This window comes from Capsicum annuum, chromosome 10 (genome assembly GCF_002878395.1).
Source record: "Capsicum annuum cultivar UCD-10X-F1 chromosome 10, UCD10Xv1.1, whole genome shotgun sequence".
In the NCBI taxonomy this organism is placed as follows: domain Eukaryota; kingdom Viridiplantae; phylum Streptophyta; class Magnoliopsida; order Solanales; family Solanaceae; genus Capsicum; species Capsicum annuum.
This window is the reverse complement of record NC_061120.1, coordinates 138,664,258-138,682,798: the sequence shown is the minus strand read 5'-3', so window position 1 is coordinate 138,682,798 and position 18,541 is coordinate 138,664,258. Positions and strand designations below refer to the sequence as shown.

The following is an 18,541-nucleotide window of genomic DNA, read 5'->3' as shown; positions in this document are numbered from 1 at the left end:
TAAATAAATTTAGGTACTATTAATCTTAACATTAAGTTAATGATAACTCATTTCAACTTAGATTGATCGATCGATTGACGACTTGGGTAAGGATAAACACAATACCAATACCATGCAATTACAATGACTCAATTGAAGTTGTTGTTGACCCTATGAGCTTATTCATCCTTAGTTCCACCTAAATTAATTTAGGTAATATTAATCTTAACATTAATTTAATGAGAACTCATTTCAACTCAAAGTGATCGATCGACGACTCAAGTCAGGATGAACGCAATACGAACACCATGCAATTGCAAAGACTCAATTAAAGTTATTGTCGACCCTATGAACTCATTCATCCCTAGTTCCACCTAAATCAATTAAAGTTATATCTTAACATTAAGTTAATGATAACTCATTCATTTCTAGTTCCACCTAAATCAATTTAGGTACTATCTTAACATTAAGTTAATGAGAATCTTTTCAACTCAGAGTGATTGATCAACAATTTGAGGGATGAGCACAATACCAACACCATGCAATTACAAAGACTCAATTAAAGTTGTAATTGACCCTATGAACTCATTCATTCATCCCTAGTTCCACCTAAATCAATTGCAATAAAATCTGTTGGAATAAACGACTGAGCTATTGAAAATTTCTAACAGATGTTCATATCTATTGAAACAGATGATATATCTGATTTAATTATCAAATAGACATTTATACCTGTTGTGAAAGATGACTGAGCTATTGGAAATTTTCAAACAAATATTGATATCATTGTAACAGATGATATATCTGATTTAATTATCAAATGGACATTTGCATCTATTGTCACAGATGACTGAGCTATTGGGATATTTAAACAGATATTGATATTTTTTGTAACAGATGACATATCTGATTTAATTATCAAATGGACATTTGTATCTTTGAGCTGTTGGGATATTTAAAAAAATATTTGTATCTGTTGTAACAGATGACTGTGTTGTTAGAATTTTAAAACAGATATTACTATCTGTTACAAAAAATAATATATCTGTTTGAAAATCATTTTTTCTTTTAATTCTAAAGTAAGCTTCAGTCCGAGTAGATAAAGTAGTACTGCAAAATGCGGTAAAAATAAAGAGTTTCTTGGATAACTCAAAAATAAGTTCACTGAGTAGTCTTATCTTGTCTTTTTAATGTCACTAGTCTTCCTCGTACCCCTCAAATTATTAATGATTATTAATTATATTAATTAATGAATATTGAAATCAACGTCTATGTACACAATACATCTAGAATTATCTCATCTGTCCTTCAGCTTCAGCCTTAAATTTATTTTATGCATCTCTCATCTTTTTCTTTCTCTCCTCTTTAGGGTTATCACAACCTTTTTTCTCTCTTTTTTCTTCTCTTTCTCTTAAAGATCCTTTCGAATCTAAACCGAGCTATATCTTTCCTCCACTAAAATTATTATTTTGATACCCTTTTGACATTAAGGTATGGTTCACTATTGCTCTTTCATTCTTGTCTTTTTCTTTACAAGTTATTTATGTCTATTTTTTTATTTAATTACTATTTATCCATATCATATTTATTTAAAAAATTGAAAGAAATTTTAAGTGTTGAATTAATGAATCATGAATTTTTATTACAATATGCGAGAATTTTAAGTCATCCCTACTCAAGTCATCTGTTGGGAGAAGTTTAAAAGCCTTGTTGGCAGTAGCATTTTTTTTGTATGTATTTTGTTTGTTTATTTGTTATTGATGTTGTTATTGATGTTGTTGGTGGGGTTAGCATTGTTGGAACTTGTGGTGTGGTGTTGTTGATGGTGTTGGAACAAAAGATGTTATTTTTTTGTTATTGATAATGTTGTTGATGGTGTTGGAACAAATATTGTTGTTTCTTTATTGTTGATATTTTTTATTTATTGTTTTCTTGTAGTTTATGTTGTTGTTGATGTTGCAACAGACGGAGCAACTGTTGGAACAAATCAAACCACCAGCAAGGTTGGTTTGATGTATTCCAATAGACTTTACATCTATTGCAACAGACTACACATCTGTTGCATCAAACTCTAAATCTATTGCTACAGACTCCACATCTAATGCAATAGACTCTATATTTGTTGCAATAGACTCCACATCTGATGCAATAGACTCTACATCTATTGCAACAGATAGATAATATTCTTTTTGTGACATTAATTTTTTTCCTCTTCTTTGTAGATGTAAGGAACTGAAAGTTGATCAACTTTTGCCTGACCATCATAAGAGGCTGCAGTAAAGATGGGTTCGAAGGAATAAGTTGCATGCAGATTGAACCACTTCATATGTGGGAGGTATGTATTAGTAATAATGTTATCGTGGAAACACACATAGAGTACACTAATTTTGTGAGTGTTGTTTTTACCGATTAGTCATAGATCATTCAAACAAGATATATGCAATGTTACAGTTAAGTTTGGTAGGTCTGAACTGATAAGGTTGAGGGACCATAAATATGATTCTGATACCCTGTTAAGATTTAATGTCAGTTGTTGCTCATGTTTATGTGTCAAGCATTATAAAGGGATCTAGTTTTTGTGTCATTATAAAGATATTCAATAGCAATTAGACTAACTTTTAGGGTACATTGGACTTTGAGAAGGCCTTCAAATCCCACCACTGTATCAAACAAGAATGAAAAACCAATATACTTATTTCCCTAGCCTAAATTTATATGGTTGGGTTGCTCGGGGTGCAAGTCTTTGGAACGCATAAACAGTAATCTCTCAATATCAAGTAATATTGAGAGATTCCTAGTGATGCCTTCCCAAGACTTTTGCTATGGCAAGAATTTCTGCTGATGGCAAGATATCCGCCATGCAAAAGTCTACACTATCAGCAAAAATTCTTGCCAGAGCGAAAGTCTTTAGAAGACATTATTAATAATCTATCAATATCAAGTAAGTCTAGTATGAAATTCTTCAGAAGACATTCAAAAATAAGGATGTTTTCAGCAATGACTACACATAATTACCATCAACAACCTCACTAGATTCTCTTTTCATTCAAAAGAAAAGGAAGAAATAATTTTATTTGCATTCGCATGTTATTTATTTAACAAACCAAACAAAGATGAACTAAATCTAGCATTAGTTTATCTTTGAATGCTAGATTTAGTTCATCTTTGTTTGGTTGTTAAACAAATAAAATGCGAATTCAAATAAAAATATTTCTACCTTTTCTTTTGTACGAGGAGTGAATCTAGTGAGGTTGTTGATGCTGAAATTATGTGTAGTCATTGCTGAAAACTTCCTTATTTTTTAATGTCTTCTGAAGACTTTTGTACAAGACTTCCTTGATATTGAGAGATTACTAATAGTGCCTTCTGAAGACTTTCGCTCTGGCAATATTACTGTTGATAGTGTAGACTTTTGCATGGCGGATATCTTGTCATCAGCAAAAATTCTTATCGTAAAGAAAGTCTTGAGAAGGCATAACTAGGAATCTCTCAATATAACTTGACATTAAGAGATTACAGTTGATGCCTTCTGAAGACTTACGCCCTGGCAAGCATTTCTAGCGACAGTGTAGACTTTTGCATGGCGGATATCTTATCATCTATATTGGAGAAGAGCGATCAACAGAAAGGTTGAGAGATTGAGCTTGTTTGATTTTTCCACTAACTCGAGCAAAGTTTTTTTATAGGATAATAAACTTGGAGGTACGTAATGTTTGAAAGGCTTGGTAGAGTCGGTTTAGGTCAAACGTTAAATAACTCCCTTCTTATTAATTTATCAAATCCTTTGAAGGTTGGTTGAGCAAACTGTATTGAGCAACAAACGATAAAAGTGAGTTGTTCAATGGTTAGGACCACATCTTGAGTGTGCATCAATATATTTTGACCTAAAACAAACACAACGACCCTCCATGTATCCTTTAAGGCTTCTAAAGAAACTGTTCTGAAGGCCTTCTTCAATGCCACAACTTTGAAGGTAGTGTTCCTGATTGAGCTCACAAAGACCAGGAACTCTATACCAACTTCAAAGATGGCAACGACAAGCTTGGATACCAAATTGGCAAACTGGAGGCAAGCTTGAAAATTATCGTGATTCACATATTATAGCATTCCTCTAATTTACTCCAAGAAATTTTGAAAGCATGCTAAGGCAAGAAAACATAATCAAATAATCCATATTACTAAGGAAGTAGTGATACTCAATTTACCTTTCAATCTTGTTTGTGGTTCCGATCATGTCAATAGAAGTGGACCTAATCGAAACCACAAATAAGAAGGCATGGGATGCAATTTAAAATTCAAAAATTGCCGTCTTTGCTTAGATTCCTTACTTTAACTGTAGTTGTTGTTGGCACAAGTTTTTTAGACTTACTATACATCACTTCAACACTCGATGCTCGTAAGGCTGCTTTTTTGGTCTTCTTCTATTTTCTCTCTAGGTCATAATCCCAACCACGCTACCTAGTCACAGCTCCCTAGAAAAGTTTCCATCTGCATTATTTTTCTTTCAGAGAGACAACAAACAAATTTACATTAACGAATACACTTTCATATTTGGACTTAATTTAGATTTCTCATGTTTTAAGATAATTTCATCAGCCAAATTTGCTAGAAGTTACTTTCTACCCTATGTCACTTCTTCAATTAGGTCTCAGATGATATAGTCTTTCATCAACTCCCATTTCCCTCACAGGCATTCTCATTCGGCTCCTTCTGGAATATAATCATCTTCTCCATCAAGCCTTCCATATAAATTTGGGTCAGGGGAATTTCTATTGGTTTTTTGTTCTTGTTTGATACAGTGCGAGGCTCCGAAGTCCTTCTTAGAGTCCAATGCACACTTAAATTTAAGTCCAGTTGCTATTGAATCTTTGAAATGACACAAAGTATTGATTCCTTCTCAAAACTTGACACGCATAAACATGAGCAACAACCGTCAGTAACTCGTAATAGGGTATATAGACCATCTTTATAGGGCCCTCATCCTAATCAATTCAAACCCATCGAACTTAACTGTACAATGCAGGATCTTATTTGAATGATTAGTTCCTAATCGGTTAAAAGATGCATTCATAAAAATATTATACTTTGTGTGTGTTTTTTCGATGACCTTATCAGTAATACTTAACTCCCACACATGATAGTGGATCATCCATCTGGATGCACCTTATTCTTTCTATCCCATCATGGTTTAAATTGAATAAACAGATGACTAAAAAATTGCAACAGATTTCACATCTATTTAAATTGTGAAACAATTGCAGACATCTGTAACGACATATGATTAATTTATTGCAACATATGACATATATGTTGGAAAAGCAAACAGATATATCCATCTGTTGCAACAGATTGTTAATATGTTGTAAGTTATTTGGCAGAAGGAATATATTCTGCAACTGATTACCCATCTGTTAGATTTATTTTAAAGCAATCTTTTTTTTAAATATAATAAAAGATAAAATATTGTATTTAGATTCAATTTTTTTAATTTACATATTCAAAAATTCACAAGTTTTATTTAATTAAGAGATATGAACAATAGTGGTTTGTTGTTTGACTAACCCCTTCCAATTCAATCATTTATAAATAGGTCCCTTCGGCCTCCTTACTCACTCTCGCTCTTCATTTTACTACACTTACAATACAAATATGGCTAATCCAGAGTCATACAGGAAGATTCATATCGAATCCTTCCGGGAACTTCAAAGGTATTTTGATGAACTCCAGAGGTATTTGGCCAACTTTGGAGCAACGCTGAGGAGGGCTCTGCTGCTGTCGAATGAAAATTGTCCGGTTGACAATAATAAGAGTAATAATAATAATAGTAATGATAATAATAATATTAGTAATAATAATTAGGTTATATTTTCTCTTTTAGCGTATGTATATATGTATGTATGTATGTATGTATGTATTTTCCTCCTTTTATAGATCAGATCTACACAAGGGATTCAAAAATCTATGTTTGGACATGGTGGTCGACTTTGAATTTTTAATTCTTATTTAGTTTTTCATTATCATTCTGTTTATTCCTTATTCTCAACATGTTAACAGAGGTTAATCTGAAGCGACAGATCGATCATATATTGTAATAGGCAGTTATTGATAAAAAAAATATTATTGTTATTGAGAGGGTGAAAAGACATGACTTTCAATTATTTAATATGAAAAATGGTTCATATATAAATAATAAGGAAATAAATGATAAATAAAATTTATAACCGTAACAAAATGATTATTTAATTTTAATAACTGATTGTGACTCTTCGATATGTTGATTATTAAAAAAGATAGCTTATATGTGCAAAAGATCTATTAGCTGATGCAATAGATTGTCAATTTGTCATAATAAATGGTAATATGTTGTCATAGATGGGTTATCTGAAGCAACAAATATATAATTTGTTGCCACAACTCAATAAAAACGGCGCCAGTATTAATAAATGGAGGTGAATAGTTGAACCTTTTTCCCTAACTCATTAAAATTCAAATTCAATCCTTTACAAATAGACCCCTCCTTACTCGTTCATTCTACTACACATATCTATTTATTTCTTGCTCTTGTCATTCATATTACACCTTCAACTACTTTCACTTCAAAGACTTGATAGCTATTCCGTCTATGGTAAGTTTTTTTTCTTTATTTTTGTGCAAATATATGTTGTATTACTTTACTTTCGGATTTTTTTTCTTTACTTTTGTTTTTATATTTTTTGTCAATTTATACTTGTTCTAAATATGGCTGATCTCGTGTGGGATATCGCTATTTTATGAGACGTCATACTGGAACTGCAGAGGCAGGTTCATGATATACAGTGGGAGTTGGCCGCTGTCAGAGTAAGGATGTTGCGAGAGATCCGCAATATGAAGAGGGCGTTGTTTCTGCCGGTCGAAGATTGGCTGGCTAGCAATAATTATAATAATAATGAAAATGATAATAATAATTATATTATTTTGTTTCTTTTTTTTTAAGTCTATGTATATGTATTTTTATTTGTTTTAGTTTAATAAAAAAATTATGTTTGATCAACTTTGACATTTTAATTCATATTTAATTTTCATTCTGGCTATTATCTTCTCAACAAACATGTGGACGATTGGACGTAAGGAATAATTTTGATAACAGTAGCAATAGCAAGATTTAAGATTTATCTGTTGTGTTTGTGGCATGGGCTGATTTGTGTTGTTCCAAACAGATTACTCATATGTTGCAATAGATAACTAGTTTGTTTCAACAGATAACTAGTCTATTGCACGGCTTTGATGTTTTAATTCATGGTTCTTGTGTCTCAAATTAACCCATCCCAAATTAAGATGACACATTGATTAAGAAAAATAATTAATAACATGCCTAGTTTACCTTAATACCCCTATTAAATGATGTTTACATTTTAATTTGAAGAAAAAGTGATTAATGAAAAGGGTAAAACATGAAAAAAAAATTTATCTCTTTTTGATTATGAAAAAATACAAGTAAAAAGAGAAATTATATTAGGAAATTTGGGATAGATAATTTGAGACGGAGGAAGTACTTAATTTTTATTCTTTCTATTATATTCTCAACAAACATGTCGACGATTGGACGTAAGCAATAATTTTGAATCCAGTAGCAATAGAAAAAGTTGAAACATATTTGCTATCTATTGGGTTTATGGCAGCGACTGATTTCTGTTATTCCAAACAGATTAATCATCCGTCGCAACAGATAAGGATGGGTTATTTGAGATGGAGAGAATATTTAATTTTCATTATGTCTATTATCTTCTCAACAAATATGTTGACGATTAGACGTAAGGAATAATTTTAAATCCAATAGCAATAACAAGAGTTGAAACACATTGGCTATTTGTTAGGTTTGTGGTAGGGGCTGATTTGTGTTGTTCCAAATAGATTAATCATATGTTGCAACAGATAATCAGTCTGATGCAACAGATAACTAGTATGTTACAACAGATAAATTTTTTGTTGCAACAAATTAATCATCTGATGCATCAGATGAGTGATCTTTTAAATTGTGGGCACTTATGTTGGATTCATGATCGGGTTCTATCCATTGTTACAAAAACAACAGTAACTGTGTACCCAGATGATAAATTCAAATAAAAATCATAATTTTACTTACCAAAGTCACCTATGAAGTAATGCCAAAGTGAAAAGTGATGTAGGAAACAAAATTTGACCTAAGAAATTGGTCAGATAGCAGCAGTAGCGGTAACAACAACAATAATGATCGACAAGAAGAAGATGAAGATGATGACAATGAAGCATAAGATGATAAATAAAGTAGCAGCAACAATGAAAAACAATAATTGTGAATAGAGAGCAAACAACAACGGATGAGAAGAGAGAGAAACGCGTCTTTTTTTCTCTCTGTTTCCTGATATATTAATAACATTCGGATCAAAGTGTAAATTAAAAAACTTGTAGGTTATTTTAAAACTTTCCCAACTTTCTTAATCCATAATAAAGTAATTGTCACCTCCACTCAATAATTAAGACTTGTGTCACCTACACCTCATTTTAAAACTCTTTTGTCACCTATAGCCCAAAGCCCCTGCTTACTTGGTTAATGAATAAATTATTTACTTACCAGAAAAAATAGTTTAATCTATGTATGCATTTTTATTCAACATTTTTAATCACACAGGTCAAATTTAAAATAATCAATCAAGTTATTATATTTTTAATCACAGAGGTTGAATTTAAAATAATTGATCAAGTTATTAGGTCGAATAGGTTAAGACCCTTTATTTGACCGACACCATCTTGATCCAAGCAAATTTTCTAAGTCGATTGAATCGTGACCTATTTTCAATTTTTGGCTTAATTTGACCTGTTTAAGTTTTATAAGATTAATTCATCTATCACATCTAATTATGTGAAATACGATATAAATTTCTCATGAAAAGTACCCACTCAATTTTATTTGATGTGATCATATATTCTAAGAAAATGACCACACAATAGATTATGGTAGAAAGTCAATTAGTTAGGTAGGTATTGTCTTACTTATTTCTATGTACTATTTGTCATACTATTAGTCATAATATTATTTTTGTAGACTTATCCTTTGAGTTTGATTATTATGACTTTTGATTAGGTTTATGCATCAGGTCATTAATAATATTTTGCCATGACTTTTTTATTTCTGTTATTTATTATTTATACTGTTTTGAGCTATTTGCTATGACTAAATTGGTCTTGAGTGGCACCCGCACTAACTTTTCAGTGGAAAAATCATCTAATAGAAGTCCTAACCCAGACACGTAATCCTTTTTAAGATAGAATATAGAAATTTCAATACTTGATCGATTAATATCTAAAAATCCAAAAAAAAAATAATAAGTCCGGAAAATATGTTAATTAGCTATTACAACCCCCAAGATTCAAAAGTCATCATACAGGAACTCTATACCAAAACATATCTAAGAATATCTCAAAACTAACAAAATACTGAAAGTTTCATTGTCCACAAAAGGACAAGAACCCAGATGATAATCCATAACAGCCTGAAAATGGAGTTCTCACCCTTGGATCAAGATCAGTTGTCAAACTCTATAAGTAAGGTTGTGTCTGAGCCTTTGAAACTCTTTCTACATTTAACAAATAAAAACATAAGGTAGTATCAATACAAACCTTTATATATTGTTAGGTATCGTAGGCCAACTCACCTTAATACCATGTTTACGCATAAATTAAATAATAAGTAGACAAGCATCAGTACATTGCAAGCGAATCAATGAATCAACAACTATATCAAAGAAAAACAAGAAAATGCACACAGATAGCTAATTATCAATGGTATCAACAACTTCGTAAACAACTAAAAAGCCAACAATCATCACATAAGGGAAAACTGCAACCATATCAAACTTGCAATTAGAATGCCTTTAATTCATTAAAACTTATCAAGCTATAGGATTTCTTAAAATTATACGAGTTTGCACACACATGCTAAGGGATTTATTTTTACCCATCTAGCCATGACTGGCAGGAGATAATCTATATTCATATACCGCACTAGTATGGTACTCGATCCTCCATAATAATAGAAATATCAATATTCATATTTGTACAATGTGACACCTGATCCTTCATAATATATGTATATATACTGTATCAATTTCACTATCTCGCAGGATGTATCACAGTGCACTAAATTTACAAGTACACTTAACAATATAATGCATTTCAATCAAGTTCGGTATTCAATAAACCCATTCTTTCAAGCATGAGCAACCAAATCATTAATCAAAAGCATGTCCAAAGATCAATCATAAAATATCCAATTTAGGAACATACTTACAATAGAATTGAGACTAAACTCTAATTAAACCATAATCTACCTCAACCAAAGATCCCAACACAAGCTAGTCCGCAAAAAGCCTTTCCTTTCCTTGAAGCTTCAGATTGTTCTCAATCTAACACAATAAATAAAAAGTATTCAATCACTTACTCTTTAGTTCTAGGACTTAGGGATAAAACCCCATTGATTTTACCCTTATTTGTAGCCTAAACCATCAAATTTGGGTTTTTACTTATTAATTTATTCCAAATCCCCATAATTCATGTTAAAGAGAAGAAATGATATGCTAGAAAGTATAATCTAAAAAACTAGAACCGTTATCAAACAATTTTATGACTTATAGACTCCTCTTCATAAGAGAGGTTTTGATAAAGAAAACTCAAACCCCACTGAATGATATAGTCACCATCCCCATGGTACTTCTTAAACATAGAAACATAGAACATCGGATAAACCCCTAACAAACTTGGAGGCAAGGACAACCTGGCCATTATCTGTATATCCTCAAGGATATCAAGTGTTCTAATATATCCTAGACTAAGATTACCATGTTTCATAACACCTTTCATGGGTGAGACTTTAAGCAATACCAATTTACCTTCCATGAAATGGACATATTTACTTTTTGATCTGCATATTTTTTTGTCTGATCTGAGCTGTTAGAAGTTTATCTTGGATAACTTTACCTTCTATATTGAGTCTCTGAACAAATCAGTGCCCTATGGCCTCACCTCAAATGCATCAAACCAACCAATGAAAGATCTACATCTTCTATCACAAAAACCTCAAATAGTGTCATTGCAATGCAAGAATGGTAGTTGTTATTATATGCAAACTCTATAAAAGTTAGATGCTGGTCCTAATGACTTTTGAAATTTATAACACACGCACAAATCATGTCCTCCAATACTTGGATCATCCGCTCAGATTGCCCATTAGTCTGAAGGTGAAATATTTTACTAAGTCCCAACTAGTATCTAAATCCTTATGCAACTTCTACCAAAAGTTAGAGGTAAACTGAGTACCCTATCCAAAATAATAAAAATTGAAATACCATGCAACCAAACAACTTCTATAAGGTAGATCTTTGCAATCTTTTCTACATTATAAGTTACTTGCACCGAAATCAAATATGTAGACTTAGTCAGCCTTTCTATATAATCCATATAGAATCGTGCTTCCCCAAAATCTTGGGACTAGCAATAAAGTCCATACCTATTCTCTCCCACTTTAATTTAGGAATATGTATCCTATGAAGAGTACCACTGAGCTTTTGATTTTCATATTTCACCTACTGGAAATTCTGACACTTAGCCACAAATTTGATTAATTTCTGCTTCAATTGACCCCACCGATAGTGTTACCTCAAATCATGGTACATTGTAGTCACACCAGTATATATGAAGAATTTTGAGCTATCAGCCTCAGTTAGAATAATAGATATCAAATCATTAACACGAGGTATGTAAACTTGCTCTTTGGTCCTCAAAATACCTTTATCATCAAGAATGACCTCTATGGAATCGCCTTGCATAACCTTGTTGTGAATCTTACTCAAATTTGCATCTTTGAAATCCCTAGCCTTGATTTGATCAAGAAATGTAGAGCTTGAGTCTACACTGGCTAGTAATTTACCTCTCTTAGACACCTCACCTCGTATGAAGCTATTAGCTAAAGACTGAACGTCCCTAGGTAATTAACATCGAGAAACCTCCAAATAAGCCAAACTCTTCTTGGTTTCAGTCTTTCTTCTAGAAAAATAGCTACTATATCAGCTTTACCAAAAAAGTAGAGAATAATGACATCATAATCTTTGAGTAGCTCCACCCACCTACACTGCCTCAGATTCAAATCTTACTAAGTGGAGATATGCTGCAAGCGATGGTGATAAGTCAAAACTTCACATCGAATCCCATACAATTAATGCCTCTATATCTTAATTACAAACACCACTACAACCAACTATAAGTCATGAGTAGGATAATTCTTCTTATGAATTTCAACTGCCTCAAAGCATAGTCAATAATATTCCCTTCCCAAATCAAAACAACACCTAAACCAGAACATGAGGCATCACAATATACGAAAAAATTCTTACCCTCCACTAGAAAAGCAAGAACAAAAGTGGTGGTTAACAAAGTGTTAAACTCTTGGATCAAACCAAATGAATGGTTCCTCATTTTAAGTCAGAAGGATTAAATGATAAGTAATAGAGGCTAACCCCTTTACAAACCTGCGATAGTAACTAGCCAACCCCACAAAACTGAAAACTTTAATCACAGAGGTAGGTCTAACCCAATTTTTTTCCACTTAAATCTTGTATGGATCTAACATCACCCCATTTTTCAAAACTACAAGCCCCAAGAAGGATACCAAAGACAACTAAAATTTGAACTTAGAATATTTGTCATAAACCAACTTCTCCTTAAGCATACCCAAGACAATACACAAATAATTCTTGTGCTCCTTCCTATTCTTATAGTACACTAGAATATCATCAATAAGGAAAATCATGAATGAATCTAGGTAGGGATTACATGCCCATTCATTAAGCACATAAAAGTAGTTGAGGTGTTATCCAACCTAAAAGACATCACTAAGAACTTGTTGTACTTATACAAGGTCTAGAATATAGTCTTAATAATGTCCTCAGTCTAAATCTTTAATGGATGATAACCAAAACTTAAGTTAATCTTGAAAAATATCAAAGTGCGTAATTGGTTAAACACGTCAATATGGGATAGAGGGTTTTTGTTACAAATCATAACCTTATTCAACTATTGATAGTATATGTACATACAAAAACTACTATCTTTTTTCTTAAAAAATAATATTGGAGCACCCCCACGAAAAGACACTAAGACAAATGAATCCCTTTCTAACAAACTCTTGCAAGTGAGCCTTTTGCTCCATCGACATAGCCGATGCCATATTTTAAGGAGGGATAGAAAAGGGACAAGTGCCTAGCTCTAAGTCTATACAAAAATTGATGTCACAATCTGATGGCTTGTCAGGCAAGTCAATAGGAAAAATCTCAAAGAACTCACATACCACAGGAACTGACTCGATAGGCAAAACCTCTACACTAATATCCCAAAGATAAGCTGAGAAGGCCAAACACCCCTGTCAATCAACATCTTGACACAAATAAAGAAAGATAAGTTTTATAGAAGCAGATTATAGTCACTCTCCTATTTTAGTCTATCCATCCCCAACATAGCCACAATTATTAACTTAGTATGACATTCTAAAATAGCATATTATGGAGATTACCAACTCATCACTAGAATAATGTCAAAATCCACCATGTCTAATATTACCAAATCTTCCCAAGTTTTATACCCCATAAATAAAATAAAACATGAATGATATACTTTATTAATAATAACAAAATCCCCCAATAGGGTTGCATATATAAATAGGAGTATCATGCATATCATACACCATATCCAAACCCATAGGAAATCTAGCAAAAACATATGAAAAAGTAGAACTAGTATTAAACAATACAGTGGCCATACAGTCATAGACAGGAATATGACCTATGATAATTGTATTTGATGCCTCTGCCTTCATTCTGCCTGGAAAAGCATAACAATAAGTCCTATCTCCAGCATGTGTGTCACCTCTACTGAGTTGAGTACTACCTTAATCTATATTTCTACCATCTCAATTAGGATGGTTGCCACCCCTACATGTATGGTGACCACCATACCATTATGTGGATGACCTTTACCATTAGCACCACCTCCCCTATCACTTAAGCACGAGCTATGATGTATCGGTAGTTTAACTGCATATTGGAGGCTTTTAACAAGGAATAATAGTAAGCTCTTAAGCAAATTGTGTTATTTTTAATCGTATTTTACTTCTTTGTGCAGGACAAATGAATAAGTGGCAAGACAGGTGAAAGTAAGCTAAAAAGGCCAAGTGATGAGTTATCAAATGATTAACAAGCCATGACCTAGCTCATTAAACTCAAATAAAAAAACTAAGAAGAAGTAAAGTGATGAGTTGTTACCCATCACGTCAACCTTAAGGGGAAACTAAATAAAAATAAGTCAAGTGATGACCATAACCGATGAGTTATTAGCTAGTTAACGAGCCATCAATCTCATTATCACCCTTGAGTGGGTCAGTTTTAAAATTTATTTTAAATTCAAGTTTTCTTGTACTATAAATAGCATATTCTAGGGTTTTCCTTGGTCTATTACCTTACATAATTTAGAAATATTTTGAAGTTTTGAATTTGGTATAGGTTTTAGCAACTTTGTTCATCTTTGAAAGACAATTGAAGATTGAATCATATTTAGGGAAACTTTTTACTCTATGAATTCTTTAGTTTTATTTTATTTGAAGTTATGAGCATCTAAATTTCCATGACTAGGTATAATACCCCAAAAAATCCAAACCAATAATAGCGCCATGTTTCAAGCTCATGAATAATATATCATGGTTCTTTTATAGTTTTATGAGTAAGTTATATGTATATTAAGGCTTCAAATAACTCCCAGCTATCAGACGAATCAAAACATTCCTTACCGATTGAATTCTTAGGAAGGATATTGTTTTAGTCAGCTTCAAAAAAGTATATCTGTCATTATACTTTAAATTTTTAAGCTCATAACCTACCAACAGATAGATAATTGAATTATCTTTCCAATTATATCAATTTTACCCAAATTGGATATCGAAGAAAAAAGTTATACCCATTTTACTTTGGCATGTCTGCCTGGCAAATGAGTGACGACATGAGCTGACGACTTATCATAAGTCTGACGGCTTATCAACCCATGTCGTCAGGCTTAGATATAAACCCAAAAATTTCAGCTCCCAGGTGACTACCTGGGCTGACGGGCTATCACAGATCTAACGGCTTATTAGCCTTAGCCGTCAACTGATAATTTCAGCAACTAGGAAGTGATTTCATAGGGGTATTTTGGTCTTTTTCCCTCAATTTAAACACGGTATTAAAGCCTTGAGAAGGCTATTATCCCATTATTTTCTCATTATTCTCAAGAATAAGAACATTCTCTCCCAAAGAGGTTAAACCCTAATCAAGAAAAATCAAGAACAAGCCTAAGGATTTCTTCAAGAACCTTCAAGGAACATTAGATCTCTTTCAAGATTCAAGCCAATTTTACCACTATTTTTCACGAATCTTCAATCTAAGGTATGCATAGTTTTCATCCATGGATCAATTTCATCCATGAATCTCAAGAACCATATTTTAAATAATAAAATTATGATTTGTATGATGTTTTATGACTATGTTCATGATGATGGTTGTTAATTGTGTTTCAAGATGGTATCTTAATGTGTTTCCATGAAGTATATGAGCATGTTAGTTGAAAAACCATGAATGTGGGTGTTTTAAGATTGTTAAGTTGATAAGTACACCTATGCCCAAATTCGTTCATGTAAGGTGTTTGATAAAACACCTAGAATGATAAAAAATCATGCTTTCATGACTCAATAGTACCTAAATGACAAGTCTATGTCATTCCTTATGATTCAACATGAATTCCATGCTATGGCTATGTGTGATTGTTGTGTTATGAAATGTTCTTGCTATTGAAGTCATGCAAGTACCCATATGTTATATGCACTCCCTGCCATGTACAGTATGTGGAGTACTATGATTAGTATAAAATCCCCTATTTATGGCATTATGAATTGTGCACTCTATTCCTATGATCAAGAAGTGTTATGGTTGTGTCAGTTTCCTTTCATCGAGTCCTGGGGGCACTCATACCCAAAAATTATAGTTGTGGGCCTAGAGCCTGAGTTATGTCTCCATGATATCCTTAGTCAATCCATGCTCCATAGAACTCAGTCAGTCAAATAGCTCAGGAAAACTCAAAAATCTCATGATCTCAATCAGTTATCAGACAGCAGTAGTATTCCATCAGTCAATAGAAATTCAGTAAACTCAATCCATGTATAGTTTATTTAATCATGAATCAGTCTATTTAGATGGGAGTAGGAGCTAACACCGAGTGATCCCAAGGATAGGAACTCACCTATTATTTTGAGAGTGTGATTCTTAGAAATCATCCTTGCACTCCAGAACTACGTAGCCAGCATAGGTTGAGACATCATAGCCTATTATATGAGGGTATATGAGGTAGATTAACCTACTATATGAGGGTTCCCACCGTTCTTATTAGAGTAATCTGTTATATAAGGGTCACTCACTAATTGTCTTTATCAGTGGTATGGTATTGACACCCTTCCAGTCAGGGAAGAGATTGGACCCCAGCGTCGCTATAATAGTATATATGGGGCATGTCGGTTAAATAACTACTTCCCACAGTTTCAGTCTCAACTTCAGTAAAAGAACTCAGATGGTTCTTTAGATTTTAGTATATCAAGACTGTCAAAAATAGTCAACTCAAATACATACGAAACTCAGATAGTTTCATCAGATTCAGGACTGTTAGATACAGTCACTCATGTTATTAGTTATAATAACTCAGTTATCAGTCATGTTAAATATCAATAAACTATGTTATCAGTATACAAATTCAGTTATCATGTTTTCATGATCTCAGTTACTATGTATTCATGTATGCACTCTCACGTTCATATTAGTTATTCAGTTAGTATTGTTCATGCATATGAACCCCATGCATTCAGCCTACCCCACTTGCATACTCAGCACATTCCATCGTACTGACGCATTTGCACTATGGTGCTTTCTTTTTATGTTACACCATAGATTCAGAGACACGAGTCCTAGATCAGCAGTAATAGTAGCATTCCAGTTTCAGCAGTCAGGAATTTTAGCAGTGAGTCCTCATCTTTTGAGGACATGATTATTACTCTATGATATTATTTATTTCAATTCAGTTTTCCTAGATGGAGTTAGTTGGAGACATGCTCCTTCAACTCCTTATTCAAACAGTACTTAGAGGCTTTCAAATTTGATTCAGATTTCAGTTGTTTTGGATATTCGATACCACATATGGATGTTATAATTTATCAGATGTTTTATTCAGTTGAACCTTATGACCTTTCAGTACATGTTTTCCACATTATTATATTATATATACAGTATATAAGTATAAATACCAGTCATGGGTTATCTTGTGGTCCTTCGGGGTCATGAGCACCATATAACGTTCCGGTTCCTAAAAATTGAGGCGTTACACTAGGATTGTGGGATCCATGGTGAATTAGTTAATTTAAAGTTGATTTTTGTTAGGATTCATTATTAACCAAAATAATATTGATAATCCTTTACGTATTAATAAAGTTTTAATGGTTGTAAATAGTAGAACACACCTTAGGGTTAATGTAATACCCGTGCTTTTTCTTAGCTTGAAAAATCATCTCAAGGATGTTAGAACTTTCTATGAAATAAGAATTCATTCTTATACATGTGTTAATTCCATAATTTTCACTACCTATCACGTGGGAAATTGGATAAGCTTTCCATCGATATATAATTTTCCCAAATCCGACACCTGAACAAAGAGTTAGAGCCTTTTTAGTGAGACAGTGTTTGACCTGAGCCTTCAGCGCGTCCCGTAGATAGCTCAAATAGCAATTGTCAAATTCCAGTGTTTCTCCGTGATACTGGTTCATCGTGCCAAACTTCCAGGTCGTAGACAAGGTGGAAACGCGATAGCTCCGCATCACGCCACCATGCAATTTCCTATTTGTCAATTTCTAGTGACACGGTGTGATAACGCCACGTCGCACCAAGGGCCCAATTTGGGAAACTTTATTGAAAGTTAAATTACGTGTCCAAGGTTAAAAGGAACAATTCCCCCCCCCCCCCTATATAAGCTTCCAAACACGGTATTTAGCCTTTATTCATCCAAAATATTGATGTTTTTCTCAAATACTCTCAAGAACTCAAGCTAGGGTTTTCATAGAAGGTCTAATTTCAAGAAGGTTTTACCATCAATCTTCATGAAATCATGAACTAAGGTATTCATAGTGTTCATTCGTGGGCTCCTTTCATCCATGAAGTCCAAGAATCCCTTTTCAACTACAAGTTATGGATTTTCTTCATGTGTTCATGCTTTATATGTTCTCTTTCATGTTGATAAATGAGGAATTATTTTCTATTCCATGATTTGATAATAAATTCCATGTGGGTTGATTAGTATAGATAAAGATTTATGAAATCTCATGACTAAAACCTTGTATGATAAAATCGGAAGTGAATCATGATGTTTAATTGCTATACCATGATGTTTACATGTACTATGCCTGCCATATGTTTGATAAAATGCCTAGATAAAG

General features: G+C 32.9%; 1 pseudogene; it reads left to right on the top strand.

Moving 5' to 3' along the window:
* The first annotated feature begins 5,628 nt into the window (after positions 1–5,628).
* The window catches only part of LOC107844362, a 39,612-nt pseudogene continuing 26,699 nt past the window's right edge, over positions 5,629–18,541 (top strand).